This window comes from Moschus berezovskii, chromosome 7 (assembly GCF_049115385.1).
Source record: "Moschus berezovskii isolate FMDL1 chromosome 7, NW_MosBer_1.0, whole genome shotgun sequence".
In the NCBI taxonomy this organism is placed as follows: Eukaryota; Metazoa; Chordata; class Mammalia; order Artiodactyla; family Moschidae; genus Moschus; species Moschus berezovskii.
The window spans coordinates 90,381,181-90,396,805 of NC_142466.1; positions in this window are offsets into that span (position 1 = coordinate 90,381,181).

A 15,625-nucleotide genomic window follows, 5' to 3' on the forward strand; every position below is an offset into this window, starting at 1 on the left:
ACTCAATATGCCAGCAGATTTGGAAAACTCAGCAGTGGCCACAGGACTGGAAGAGGTCAGTCTTCATTCCAATCCCAAAGAAAGGCAATGCCAAAGAATGCTCAAACTACCGCACAATTGCACTTATCTCACACGCTAGTAAAGTCATGCTCAAAATTCTCCAAGCCAGGCTTCAGCAGTATGTAAACCATGAACTCCCAGATGTTCAAGCAGGTTTTAGAAAAGGCAGAGGCACCAGAGATCAAATTGCCAACATCCGCTGGATCATGGAGAAAGCAAGAGAGTTTCAGAAAAACATCTATTTCTGCTTCATTGACTATGCCAAAGCCTTTGACTGTGTGAATCACAATAAACTGTGGAACATTCTGAAAGAGATGGGAATCCCAGACCACCTGACCTGCCTCTTGAGAAACCTGTATGCAGGTCAGGAAGCAACAGTTAGAACTGGACATGGAACAACAGACTGGTTCCAAATAGGAAAAGGTGTACGTCAAGGTTGTATATTGTCACCTTGCTTATTTAACTTATATGCAGAGTACATCATGAGGAACGCTGGGCTGGAAGAAGCACAAGCTGGAATCAAGATTGCTGGGAGAAATATAAATAACCTCAGATATGCAGATGACACTACCCTTATGGCAGAAAGTGAAGAGGAACTCAAAAGCCTCTTGATGAAAGTGAAAGAGGAGAGTGAAAATGTTGGCTTGAAGCTCAACATTCAGAAAACAAAGATCATGGCATCTGGTCCCATCACTTCATGGGAAATAGATGGGAAAACAGTGGAAACAGTGTCAGACTTTATTTTTTTGGGCTCCAAAATCACTGCAGATGCTGATTGCAGCCATGAAATTAAAAGACGCCTACTCCTTGGAAGGAAAGTTATGACCAACCTTGATAGTATATTAAAAAGCAGAGACATTACTTTGCCAACCAAGGTCCGTCTAGTCAAGGCTATGGTTTTTCCCGTGGTCATGTATGGATGTGAGAGTTGGACTGTGAAGAAAGCTGATCGCTGAAGAATCAATGCTTTTGAACCGTGGTGTTGGAGAAGACTCTTGAGAGTCCCTTATACTGCAAGGAGATCCAACCAGTCCATTCTAGAGGAGATCAGTCCTGGATGTTCATTGGAGGGACTGATGCTAAAGCTGAAACTGCAATACTTTGGCCACCTCATGCGACGAGTTGACTCACTGGAAAAGACTCTGATGCTGGGAAAGGTTGGGGGCGGGAGGAGAAGGGGACGACAGAGAATGAGATGGCTGGATGGCATCACCGACTCTGTGGACATGAGTTTGAGTGAACTCCGGAAGTTGGTGATGGACAGGGAGGCCTGGCGTGCTGTGATTCATGGGGTCGCAGAGAGTCGGACACGACTGAGCGACTGAACTGAACTGAACTGATTCCCCTGAGTGACTTCTCAACTCCAATGGCAGGACACAGGCTCCTTTAGGCTCGATGTGAGATTCTGCACAACTGGATCAGAGCCCAAAAATCACTTGGAGGGAGTCATCCCATCTCAACCATTCATGCTATGCCTCGACTCAGGCATTAGGCACCGAGCAATTTGGTAATGCCTTTCTGTGATCCCACAGGAACAAGATGCAAATGCAGTTCCAGGAAAAGTCTGAGCTTCCAATAGCACTGCGAGATGAATATGCAGCATCAGCTAATAGTGAACCTGGCCTTCACTGAGAACCAGGCACCAAATTTGTCAGTAGGTCCCTGTTGCTAACAGGACTGGTTAAACTGCTCAACAGTAACAAGAGGCAGTAAAGCAAAGGTGACCTCAGTTCATACCTCTCCTCAATCTTACTCCAACCAGTTCCCAGTTTTTCAGTTTTCTCAGCTGTACATTCAGTTCAGTTCAGTCACTCAGTCATGTCTGACTCTTTGCGATCCCATGAACCACAGCACGCCAGGCCTCCCTGTCCACCACCAGCTCCCGGAGTTCACTCAGACTCACGTCCATCAAGTCAGTGATGCCATCCAGCCATCTCATTTCTGTCGTCCCCTTCTCCTCCTGCCCCCAACCCTCCCAGCATCAGAGTCTTTTCCAGTGAGTCAACTCTTCGCATGAGGTGGCCAAAGTATTGGAGTTTCAGCTTTAGCATCAGTCCTTCCAATGAACACCCAGGACCGATCTCCTATAGAATGGACTGGTGGGATCTTGCAGTCCAAGGGACTCTCAAGAGTCTTCTTCAGCACCACAGTTCAAAAGCATCAATTCTTCGGCGATCAGCTTTCTTCACAGTGCAACTCTGACATTCATACATGACAACTGGAAAAACCATAGCCTTGACTAGACAGACCTTTGTTGGCAAAGTAATGTTTCTGCTTTTTTTTTTTTTTTTGTATTACATTGATTGATTTGCGGATATTGAAGAATGCTTGCATTCCTGGGATAAAGCCCACTTGGTCATGATGTATGATCTTTTTAATGTGTTTTTGGATTCTGATTGCTAGAATTTTGTTAACGATTTTTGCGTCTATGTTCATCAGTGATATTGGCCTGAAGTTCTCTTTTTTTGTGGCATCTTTGTCAGGTTTTGGTGTAAGTGTGATGGTGGCCTCATAGAATGAGTTTGGAAGTTTCCCTTCCTCTGCAATTTTCTGGAAGAGTTTGAGTAGGATAGGTGTTAGCTCTCCTCTAAATTTTTGGTAGAATTCAGCTGTGAAGCCATCTGGACCTGGGCTTTTGTTTGCTGGAAGATTTCTGATTACAGCCTCTAGTTCCATGCTTGTGATGGGTTTGTTCAGATTTTCTATTTCTTCCTGGTTCAGTTTTGGAAAGTTGTACTTTTCTAAGAATTTTTCCATTTCTTCCAAGTTGTCCATTTTATTGGCATATAATTGCTGATAGTAGTCTCTTATGATCCTTTGTATTTCTGTGTTATCTGTTGTGATCTCTCCCTTTTCATTTCTAATTTTATTGATTTGGTTTTTCTCCCTTTGTTTCTTGATGAGTCTGGCTAGTGGTTTGTCAATTTTATTTACCCTCTCAAAGAACCAGCTTTTGGCTTTGTTGATTTTTGCTATGGTCTCTTTTGTTTCTTTTGTATTTATTTCTTTCCTGATTTTTAAGATCTCTTTCCTTTTACTGACCCTAGGGTTCTTCATTTCTTCTTTTTCTAGTTGCTTTAGGTGTAGAGTTAGGTTATTTAGTTGGCTTTTTTCTTGTTTCTTGAGGTGTGCCTGTATTGCTATGAACCTTCCCCTTAGCACTGCTTTTACAGTGTCCCAGAGGTTTTGGGTTGTTGTGTTTTCATTTTCATTCATTTCTATGCATATTTTTATTTCTTTTTTGATTTCTTCAATGATTTGTTTGTTATTCAGCAACGTGTTGTTCAGCCTCCATATGTTGGAGTTTTTAATAGTTTTTCTCCTGTAATTGAGATCTAGTCTTACTGCATTGTGGTCAGAAAAGATGCTTGGAATGATTTCAATTTTTTTGAATTTACCAAGGCTAGATTTATGGCCCAGGATGTGATCTATGCTGGAGAAGGTTCCGTGTGCGCTTGAGAAGAAGGTGAAATTCATTGTTTTGTGGTGAAATGTCCTATAGATATCTATTAGGTCTAACTGGTCTATTGTATCATTTAACTTTTGTGTTTCCATGTTAATTTTCTGTTTAGTTGATCTATCCATAGGTGTGAGTGGGGTATTAAAGTCTTCCACTATTGTGTTATTGTTGATTTCCCCTTTCATACTTGTTAGCATTTGTCTTACATATTGTGGTGCTCCTATGTTGGGTGCATAAATATTTATAATTGTTATATCTTCTTCTTGGATTGAGCCTTTGATCATTACGTAGTGTCCTTCTTTGTCTCTTTTCACAGCCTTTGTCTTAAAGTCTATTTTATCTGATATGAATGTTGCTATTCCTGCTTTCTTTTGGTCTCTATTTGCGTGGAATATCGTTTTCCAGCCTTTCACTTTCAGTCTGTATATGTCCCTAGGTTTGAGGTGGGTCTCTTGTAGACAGCATATATAGGGGTCTTGTTTTTGTATCCATTCAGCCAGTCTTTGTCTTTTGATTGGGGCATTCAACCCATTTACATTTAAGGTAATTCTTGATAAGTATGATCCTGTTGCCATTTACTTTATTGTTTTGGGTTCGAGTTTATATACCCTTTCTGTGTTTCCTGTCTAGAGAGGTCCTTTAGCATTTGTTGGAGAGCTGGTTTGGTGATGCTGAATTCTCTCAGCTTTTGCCTGTCTGTAAAGCTTTTGATTTCGCCTTTATATTTGAATGAGATCCTTGCTGGGTACAGTAATCTGGGCTGTAGGTTATTTTCTTTCATCACTTTAACTATGCCCTGCCATTCCCTCCTGGCCTGAAGAGTTTCTATTGAAAGATCAGCTGTTATCCTTATGGGGATCCCCTTGTATGTTATTTGTTGCTTTTCTCTTGCTGCTTTTAATATTTGTTCTTTGTGTTTGATCTTTGTTAATTTGATTGCAGCCATGAAATTAAAAGACGCTTACTCCTTGGAAGGAAAGTTATGACCAACCTTGATAATATATTAAAAAGCAGAGACAATACTTTGCCAACCAAGGTCCGTCTAGTCAAGGCTATGGTTTTTCCCGTGGTCATGTATGGAGGTGAGAGTTGGACTGTGAAGAAAGCTGATCGCCGAAGAATTGATGCTTTTGAACTGTGGTGCTGGAGAAGACTCTTGAGTGTCCCTTGTACCGCAAGGAGATCCAACCAGTCCATTCTAAGGGAGATCGATCCTGGGTGTTCATTGGAAGGACTGATGCTAAAGCTGAAACTGCAATACTTTGGCCACCTCATGCGAAGAGTTGACTCACTGGAAAAGACTCTGATGCTGGGAAAGGTTGGGGGCAGGAAGAGAAGGGGACGACCAAGAATGAGATGGCTGGATGGCATCACCGACTCTGTGGACACGAGTTTGGGTGAACTCCGGGAGTTGGTGCTGGATAGGGAGGCCTGGCGTGCTGTGATTCATGGGGTCGCAGAGAGTCGGACACGACTGAACTGAACTGAACTGAATTTGATTAGTATGTGTCTTGGGGTATTTTGCCTTGGGTTTATCCTGTTTGGGACTCTCTGGGATTCTTGGACTTGGGTGATTATTTCCTTCCCCATTTTAGGGAAATTTTCAACTATTATCTCCTCAAGTATTCTTTCATGGTCTTTCTTGTCTTCTTCTTCTGGGACTCCTATGATTCGGATGTTAGGACGTTTAAAATTGTCCCAGAGGTCTCTGAGATTGTCCTCATTTCTTTTAATTCATTTTTCTTTTTTCCTCTCTGCTTCATTTATTTCTACCATTCTATCTTCTAACTCACTTATTCTATTTTCTGCCTCCGTTATTCTACTATTGGTCCCCTCCAGAGTGTTTTTGATCTCATCTATTGCATTATTCATTGTATATTGACTCTTTTTTATTTCTTCTAGATCCTTGTTAAACCTTTCTTGCATCTTCTCAATCCTCACCTCCAGATTATTTATCTGTAACTCCAATTTGCTTTCAAGATTTTGGATCAATTTCACTATCATTATTTGGAATTCTTTATCAGGTAGATTCCCTATCTCTTCCTCTTTTGTTTGTGTTGGTGAGCATTTATCCTGTTCCTTTATTTGCTGGGTATTTCTCTGCCTCTTCATCTCACTTATATTGCTGTGTTTGGGGTGGCCTTTCCATCTTCTGGCAGTTTGTGGAGTTCTCTTTATTGTGGAGTTTCCTCGCTATGGGTGAGGTTGGATGGGTGGCTTGTCAAGGTTCCCTGGTTAAGGAAGCTTGTGTCAGTGTTCTGATGGGTGGAGCTGGATTTCTTCTCTCTGGAATGCAATGAAGTGACCAGCAATGAGTTATGAGATGTCAATGGGTTTGGAGTGACTTTGGACAACCTGTATATTGAAGCTCAGAGCTATGTTCCTGTGTTGCTGGAGAATTTGCATGGTATATCTTGCTCTGGAACTTGTTGAGCCTTGGGTGGTGCTTGGTTTCAGTGTGGGTATGGAGGCATTTGATGAGCTCCTATTGATTAATGTTCTCTGGAGTCAGGAGTTCTCTGGTGTTCTCAGGATTAGGGCTTAAGCCTCTTGCCTCTGGTTTTCGGTCTTATTCTTGGAGTAGCCTCTAGACTTCTCTATCTGTCATTTCCAAGGTGGTTCCCTCTGTTTTAACTTCTGTTTGCTGGTCTCTTCAGTGTCTAATTTCCACCCTGACACTAGGGGGTGGTGGTGGACACTTTTTAAGGCTCACTTGTTCAGTCCTGTTCTGGGAAGGGAGGAACACTGCAGACAAATATCTCTGGCGTCTGTGGGGAGTGCTCACAGTGTCCCGGCCACACTGGGTTTGCCCCCACTCACGGCGTGTGTGCTCTCCCAGTCTACACTGCACAGGCTCTAGGTTGCTCTGCCGATAATTGTCTGAGGCCAGCGCTGGGTTGCATGCACATCCCAGGTCTAAACCACTCAGGTTCAGGTACTTGGGTACTCCACAAAGGCGCAGACTTGGTTGGGCCTGTGTTTTGTGCCTTCCCCGGACCGAGCAGCTCAAGTGACCAGGTGTTTGGCGAGTGCAGTCGCTGTGACTTATCGCCTCCCCAGTCCCTCCCGCTCTGTTTTCTGGGTGTACAACCAGTGCACCTTCTCAGACAGATGTTAACCAACCAGAAACCCAAAAAGTCTTGGTTAACAATGAAGCCTGCCTGCAGTTTGGTATCGGATGCCTCTCTGGGGCCGCAATTGCCCCCTTCTGTCTCTGACTGCCCTCCCCTGCCTGTCTCAGCGGGGGATGGGCTGTCCACAGCCGGCTAGGTCTGCTCAGTCCTTTGTTCTGTGAGCAGGGCTGGCAGAGTCTTAGGTTAGGGCTTTTCGCCTTTTTGTGGGGTAGCTACCCCACAGTCTGCTCTGCTATCTCCAGTCAGCTCCCCCAGACTGCCCTCGCGGCATTCAGGCCCAGTCCTCTCTCTAAGCAGTTCAGCTGGCTCCTCCCTGCCCAGCCCCCTCTTGTTAATGGCGGATGCGGGCGTCTGCTCTGCTTCTCCACTGGGCGTTACGGTTGAGCTCGTAAGCTGTGAGTTTTAATTATTTATTTCTTTTTCTCCCGGTTGTGTTGCCCTCTGAGGTTCCAAGGCTCGCCACAGACTCGCCTGTGAGAGTGTTTCCTGGTGTTCGGAAGCTTCTCTCTTTTTTATGCCTCCCTTCCCAGGACGGAGCTCCGTCCCTACTTCTTAGTCTCTCTTTTTATCTTTTATGTTTTTTCCTACCTCCTTTTGAAGACAATGGGCTACTTTTCAGGGTGCCTGATGTCCTCTGCTGGCATTCAGAAGTTGTTTTGTGGACTTTACTCAGTGTTCAAATGTTCTTTTGATGAATTTGTGGGGGAGAAAGTGGTCTCGCTGTCTTATTCCTCTGCCATCTTGTTTCGTCTACCTGTCTCTGCTTTATAATATACTATCTAGGTTGGTCATAACTTTCCTTCCAAGGAGTAAACATCTTTTAATTTCATGGCTGCAATCAGCATCTGCAGTGATTTTGGAGCCCCCAAAAAATAAAGTCTGACACTGTTTCCACTGTTTCCCCATCTATTTCCCATGAAGTGAAGGGACCAGATGCCATGATCTTTGTTTTCTGAAGGTTGAGCTTCAAGTGTTGACATTAACAATATAATATGAAAATTAAAACACCTGTAAAAGTCTTAGAACATTGCATCACACCTGGGGAGTGATCATTAAGCATCAACTGATTGTCAACCTGATTTTTAAAGCCTTTCACATCCCAGCCCCTATCATACACTGATAAAACTCTTCTCTCCTTCATTCAGTTTAGTTGATCCTCTGTCCAAGATGGACTGGTCTTCTCACTACCTGAGAAAGCCCCTTATGGGTTCCAACATCTATGCTTTATCCCCTGCTAGGAATATGCCTCATGCATATCTAGGCTGACTTCTCTGCCCAGTCCACGTTTCTGAATCCCACCTTGTTTTTCTCCCTGAATCAGTTCAAACTCCACCCCTCAGAACTGGAAAAGGTTCTGTCCTTCCTGCAAAGCAAGATATGTACAAGTCATTGATTGATTAATCATGTGGCACCCATTGGTTTCAAATTACTTGAATCTTTTATCATCATTCCAATTTTCATATATTGAGGTCCTATCTTCTTGGAGAGACAAAGTCTCCTTGAGAACATTGCTGATGGGCCTTCTCACAGTGGGCACTTATATCATCATCCTGAAATTGCTATGACTGTTAGCTGGGATTAGCTCTGTAGGTTTTAGACACAACTGGACAAACAGCCTTAGTAAAATTTAAGGTGCATTAAAACTTTCAAGTCCAATCAGAAGAGATTGTCTTTAAATAACAACTCCTTGTTGAACTCCAAAGACCCTCAACATCTATCTTTAAATAGCTGCTGCTGCTGCTAGGTCACTTCAGTCATGTCCGACTCTGTGTAACCCCATAGATGGCAGCCCACCAGGCTGCCCTGTCCCTAGGATTCCCCAGGCAAGAACACTGGAGTGGGTTGCCATTTCCTTCTCCAATGTGTGAAAGTGAAAAGTCCCAGAATTGATTTTCAGGGTACCGAAGGGGGGACTGTATTATATTTACAATCAATTTCTTAACTTGAGGACTTGCACTCATCTGATTTAAAAATTAAATCTAAAAGAGTTCATCTGATTTGGTGAAGTAAAGTGTTTATACCACCCAACAATCTGAGCCTATAAAAAGAAATACTAATGATATCCAAGTGGAAGGTTCAACAACTGGACAGCCAGCTGCCAACTAAGAAAGAAGTGTCAATTGAGGAATGCCTGGAGGATCACAGTTCTGCAGAGTCTGCTCTGTTAGAGAGTATCCCTCCCTTGAGGACACAGAAGCTTAATAGGTATCAGGAGTGTGGTTAGAATATTCTGAGGCAAAATATGGCTGGTGGAATTGGACAATTGCCTTAGCATATAATTGGTTTTATTTATTTGGATTTTTTAAGTGTTTTTAAAATGTTAGAACTGCTGCTAAACAGTGCCCTCTCCCTTTGAGCATCACTTTCTCAGCAGCATAGCAACTTATTCCAAAACAGAAAACTTGTTGATGGTTGTTTTTGTCTGTGCTCATTAGTATCTTTGGATTGGAGAAAAATGTGCAGGGTATCTATACAACAGAGCCCCCAGCTTGTGATCCACACAGTCGGATTATGACCATGGATTAATTTTGAGAGGAGCAAGAAATGGAAGGTTCTTGGAGATTTCCTTTTACAGTCTTTTACAGAACTTTTAGACAACAATGGCTGTCCTCTATCCAACACCACAGAAAATACTGAGGCCCCATAAACCTCTGCTAGAAAAGGCTGAATAGCCTAGAGTTTCATCCCCACCAACAAGATGCCCAAGATGCCCAGCGTTGTCACCAGGATGGTGTCAGAGAAGGCCAAGAAGTGAGCCCAAACTTTCAACCTACTGAAAGATTGAAAACCCTTCCCCTACATGCTCACACCATTTACCATGTCAGTGGGAAAACTTGTAGGGAGCCTGGACTTCCACCTCTGGAACCTGTAGTAACCCTCCTCACTAGGACAGTATTTTGAGGCCCAATGGAGAATCAGGGCCTTCACTACCACTCAGTAGTTACAAGATCACAGCCCCAGGGGTCACTGGAGGGAACATGGGGAACAGTATCAAGGCAACACTCCCCATCCTGGCTAGGATGGTATCAGTGGAAGCCTAGTGGGGAGCCTACATTTTGAAATTTAAATATAGACTCCATGGCCTCTCCATAGGCCTAATGATGGGAATCAGGGTAGATTGTATCCTTACCACTAGGCTACTAGAACTATTTTCTCAGTATCAGCCTGTCCCATTGTCTTACAAGACCTCATTCCTATGGCCAGAACAGTCTTAAACTATACCCACAACATCAAAAATAATTCCAGTTGTAACCTGGGTTTTACAACCTCTCTGCTTTGGGAAGGTGATTATCAGGGTCTTGGCCCCCACACTTCTCCTGCTAAGTTATCAGTTTACCAAATCCAAAATCAATGCCTATCAATGCCTGTGGAGTTGGGATTTTATTTTGTTTAATGGAACTGGAGGGTTTTAAGTGGAGGCTGATAAATATGATTATGATTTTTAAACTTCTCCTTTTTGAGAGCACTGTGGAAAATGGATTTGGCGGAGTGGGGAGAGATAAGCAAGAGCAGTAATCAGGTGATAATTGAAGGAGGCTTGAACAAGGCTGACAGAAACAGTGGGAAGGGACCAGATGTGAGGCATATTTTTATGATAGAGCCAGAAGGACTCGCTGTTAGATTGAATGAAGGGTGTGAGTGAGAGTAAGGAACCAAACATTTCTCATCAAAGCAGCTGGGTGGATGGTGAAAAATTAACTAAGCTAGGAAAGGCTAAGGCAGGAAAGACACTGGAGATGAGGAAGGAGTTGTGTTTATTAGGGATGCAATGTCTATTATACATGCATCCTTTCACAGAAGTTAAACATGAGTCAGGAGTGACCTTGCCGTCCCACCATGTAATCTAGAATCCAGAAGCACCTGTGCACATCTTTCTGTTACTTCCCATGACCATGGAGGGAGCTCCAGATGTCAAAGACAAGTCCCTCCATTTCCTCTTTCCCTTATCTCTTTTCACCTACTTGGAACTTGCCTTGAAAAAGTTCTCCGCTCTCTCTCTTCGAAACATTACCCTCTCCTGGTTTTACTCCACCCCAATAGCCATCTTTCTCAATCCATTCTGTTGACCTCTACTGGATTTCTAAACCTTTGAGGTCTTGATTTCCTTCTCTTGTCCATCCAAACCCTATTCAAACTGTGATATTATCTAGTTTTTTAATTTTAAATGTCACTTATACTTTGATGACTCTCAAATTTTTACCTCTATCCCCAGCCTTTCCCTGGAACTTCAGATTCATATATCCAGCTGCCTGTTTGACATCTCTTCTCTGATGATTTGAGGAAGAAGAAAGTGGAAGAGATTTGAGGCAAAATGGAAGGTTTGAAACTGATGACTCTGGGAGTGACAAACTCACTGGAGCTTGGGAGAATGGTTAGATATGGTGTCCCTTGGGTGTTTAAAGTGAAACCAGTCATCTCTACTTTGTCATTTTCTCCAGTGGCTCAGAGATAGGAACACAGAAATCGTATGATTGGGGTCAACCAAGTGTGGGATTTTCAAGTAAAGTATTCCTGTTATGATAACTGGGTAAAAATTTGTCCAAAGCCCTAGTAGCTTAAAAGAATTGTGATTTTTTTTTTTAATGTTTCACAGTCAGAAATTCAGGCAGGGCTCAGATGGATGATTCTTCCACTCCTGAGGGCATGCCAAACATCACTCATCCAAGTGGATGAATCCAAGACCACTTTACTTGCATGTCTGGCACCTTGGTGGGGTTATCTGGAGACTGAATCCACAAGGACTAATGATTCAAGACCCTATACATGGTCTTTTTAGCATGGAAGTTTCAGGGTGATTGGACTCCTTACTTGGTTGGCTGACTTCCTTACAGTGATTATCCGAAAAGAACCAGGGGGCAGCTGGATGGTTATTTCTAAGCTACTTCTGGAATTTACTCATTGTTTCTACTGCATCCTTTTAATTACAATCAGATCATGAGCCAGTCTAGACTCAAGGGCAGGAAGTCTGATTTCCAGAGAAGAGATGTCAAACAGGCAGCTGGATATATTTCTTTCAGTTGACAGTGATAAGGTCACATTGCAGGAGAGCATGTGGAAGGGCTACATGGATTGGAAAATACAATCTGCCTTTCAGAGCATTCCAAAAGAATGCTCTCAGGAGCAACGGAACGACTACACATATAACCATGCAATCTAAGCGGGTAGTGAGTTAAATAAAGCCTATGAGCAGATGTTAGATAGAAAGTGTAGGGTGTGACAGATTAGAACTCCCATAAAAAGAAGGTATTTTAGCAGCGAGAAGACTGAAACAATTGGGAGTGCTTGTCAGAGAATTGCATGTTTGAAAATGAGATTTGGATAAAACAACTTCTGTAAAAGATAAGATCCAGGGTGTGACCTTGGAGAAGATGGTTAAAGTGGAAGTGAAGAAAGGCTAATTAGTAGTAAAGTGTCAAGGACAAGTAGCCAAGGGTTCTGATGTGCCATCTATGTGGATCTTGAAGTCCCTGAGAAAGCGCATGAGCTGGGTTTGGGGGGAAGATTATAGGCCCCCATCTGTACCCAGGAGGAAGCAGAAGACCAGCACCAGAAATCTCAGCCTAACTGTCAGGAGGACTCAGAGCGGGCACAGCTCCAGGTCTTGATCTCCAAAGAATCAGGGAACCTGGCAGGAGGAGGAACAGACACACTGAGAGGCAGACAGACACAGGGAATAAGGAGGCCACAGGCTCCACCTCTCGCCCTGAGGGCCCAGAGTATAGGAGAAAACCTGCACCCGCACAGCAAGCAGGACACCCTGCTCTCTATGGCAAGCCCCCACACCTGCAAAGGCAAGGTACCAGGACAACACTCAGAGGGGCCTGGGGGTGCAGGGCCCAGGCTACCTCAGACCAGGAGTCCCCCCAGAGGATGGGGAGAAAAGTCTTGGAGTCATGAAAGTTGAGGATGACTGAGGAGGCCGTGCTGCCCAAGGTAAACAGAATATGAGGCCTGCCCCAGGTCCCAGAGGAGGATGAGAAAATCAAACTTGTGACCCAGAATGCTTTCCTCTGAGGAAGTCTGCTTTGGGGAAGGCTTTTGCCCAAGGCCACACTGGAGCTGTGGGTGCAGTGAGTGTGATATGGCTAGGGTCACCCCCTTAGGCTTCACTCCATTCAGGAAGGCAGAACTCCTGAGCTGTTTACATTCTCTGCTCATTCTTTCTTCTTCCCTGAGAGCAGTCATCCCTCCCTTCAGGGGAGGAAGTCACAGGCCTTGAAGCCTCTCAGAGATGGCTCTAGGTAGAGGAGCAAGCCCAGGGGAATGACCAGCAGCTTCCACTCAGCTGCAGCTGGTTTGCTCTCACAACTTCCAAAAGCAAGCATGTCATGCTTCACCAAGGATTGATTTCATTCCTAAAATGCTCCTTTCTAATCTGTACTAAGAGATTCATGATCCTTCAATTAATATGATGTTGGCCATATTTCTTACAGAACCAGAAGCCTGGCATAATTTTGCTAAGGAAACATCCATGCTCTCTCTGCCCTGGTTATACCACAAAGTGTCCTCATATTAACTGTCTGTTCATTCATTCAGTGGGCTTCCTAGGTGGCTCAGTGGTAAAGGATCTGCTTGTCAATGTAGGAAATGCAGGAGACGCCGTTTTGATCCCTGGGTTGGGAAGATCCCTTGAAGAAGGAAATGGCAACACACTCCAATATTCTTGCCTATAAAATTCCTTGAACAGAGGAACCTGGCAGGTCCCAGTCCATGGGGTTGCAAAGAGTCAGACACGCCTACAAAGAGTTGGACACGAGACACACCTGAGCAACTGAACACACAAATACACATTCATTCAACAAATGCTTAATGAGTGCCTGCTATGTGAGGCCATGTTCTGAGAACTGGGAATGCTGCAGTGAATAAAATGAGAATTAAAAAGAAAAGAAAAAAAAACACACAGACTAAAACAGTAACAACTTTGCCCTATAGTTTATATTCTAATGAAGGAAGATGGGAAGTCCGATAAAATAAAACAGCAAGGAAAATACCATGTTAGCTACCTCCTTAGCACTTTCTCCAAGTGCTAAGGAAAAAAACAATGCTGAGTGGGTAAGGAATATCAGTGTGGGAAGCAGAGTGGTTGGGGATGGCTTTAATGAGTGGACCTCGGGGAAAGCCTGAAGGATGTGTCCAAACCACTTTTGTGGAACCCCTTTCTCTCCTGGCTACTCCTAAGGGGTGAACATCCACCCAGCACCTCTTTCCTTCTAGAAGATCCTGGGTGGAGCAGCACAGGCAGTCCACTGACCTGCCTCGTCTGCTTGTCCACATCACTCTCTATCCCTGGGCCCATGAAACAGCACTTGTAACTGATGTTTGAACACAGGGTGGATACAAGGATCAAGAGGGGAAATCCTGCCTCCTCTAGACCTAAAGGTGTGGGGCGCTGAGTCATCTCCACGTGCAGTGACCTCCTCCGGATTGCTGGACTTTCTGGCAGAGCTTCCTTCTATTACCAGCAGCCACTCTATCATGGTTTTTCAGTGTCTCTCGTCTTCCCTTCTTTTTGCTCTTCTGCCTATTTGGTTTTCCCTTCTCCCTGTCTCTCACAGACAACTGCTTGTTGTTGCCATAAGGGGGACAGAATGGTGACGAATACTGATCTCACTTAATCACTAACTTCCCTTCTGACATGCTGGGTAAGTCATTTCAACCTCCTTCCCTTCCACACAGCTGGAAAGCTGAAAGGATGAGCAATACTTCCCTACAGACCAGAAATAACATCAGTTCCAAGCAGAAGCCTCTTGGACTAATACATTTTACCAAAAAGAAAGACCTTCAGTTGCCAAAAAAGAGCATCTTGTGTCAATCACTGACATGAAGGGACTGTCTCATGCAAAGCTGGACTAAATCTTTAGGAAGAAGGAAAATCACCAGAAAAAAATGAGAACATGTCAGAGGGAGCAAGAACAGCTCTTAGGGGAGCAAGCTGAAATAGAGAGTGTGCAAGAGACAAAAGACAGAAAAGCAAAATAGCCAAGGAAGCAAAAAGAAGGAAAAATGAGAGACATTGAACAACACAAGAAAATGGAAGGTAATAGCAGAAGGAAGCTGAAGAAGAAAAGCTAAAAGAAAATTGGAAAATAGGTGCATAACGGTTCTTTGCCTTCAGCAGCTGAAATACGTAAGAAGCAGAACAATCCACCCCCAACAAGCAGAGCAATCCACCCCCATTACTTGCTGCTACTAGTAACATTGTTCACAGAAGAGAGTTTCCTAGTTGGGCTCATTTATTTAATGGTTTAATTTCAATCCCAAAGAATCCTGTTTAGGTAAACAATGAATGGTGCTGAACAGTGGCTATAACATGCCATCAGCTACATTCTTTAGCACATGTCTGAACATATGTATTCACATTCACACACATATGCCTCTATGTGGGGGTCGTCTCTGGAAAGAGATAAAAGTAACTGATAACAAAGGTTGGTTAGGAGACAGGGTTAGGAGGTAATTTACTGTTCATTGTATATACTTTTTCAGAGAAGACAATGGCAACCCACTCCAGTACTCTTGCCTGGAAAATCCCATGGACAGAGGAGCCTGGTAGGCTGCAGTCCATGGGGTCGCTAAGAGTTGGACACGACTGAGCAACTTCACTTTCACGCATCGGAGAAGGAAATGGCAACCCACTCCAGTGTTCTTGCCTGGAGAATCCCAGGGATGGGGGAGCCTGGTGGGCTGCCGTCTATGGGGTCACACAGAGTTGGGCACAACTGAAGTGAGTTAGCAGCAGCAGTAAATACTTTTAAATAGTGCATGTTTTTTATATTATACATATTATCTATAAATCACTTATAATTCAATTGAAAAAAATAGAGATAGAAGAAAATGTAGATAAAACATTTTAAGCTCCTGAAAAAAACTCATAGATGTTTTCTGAGCTTCATACAAAGATTAAAATGTGTGTGTATTGCGGGGGTGGTGAAATCTACAAAGTAAGTCTCATTCAAAACCCTACATCCCCCTT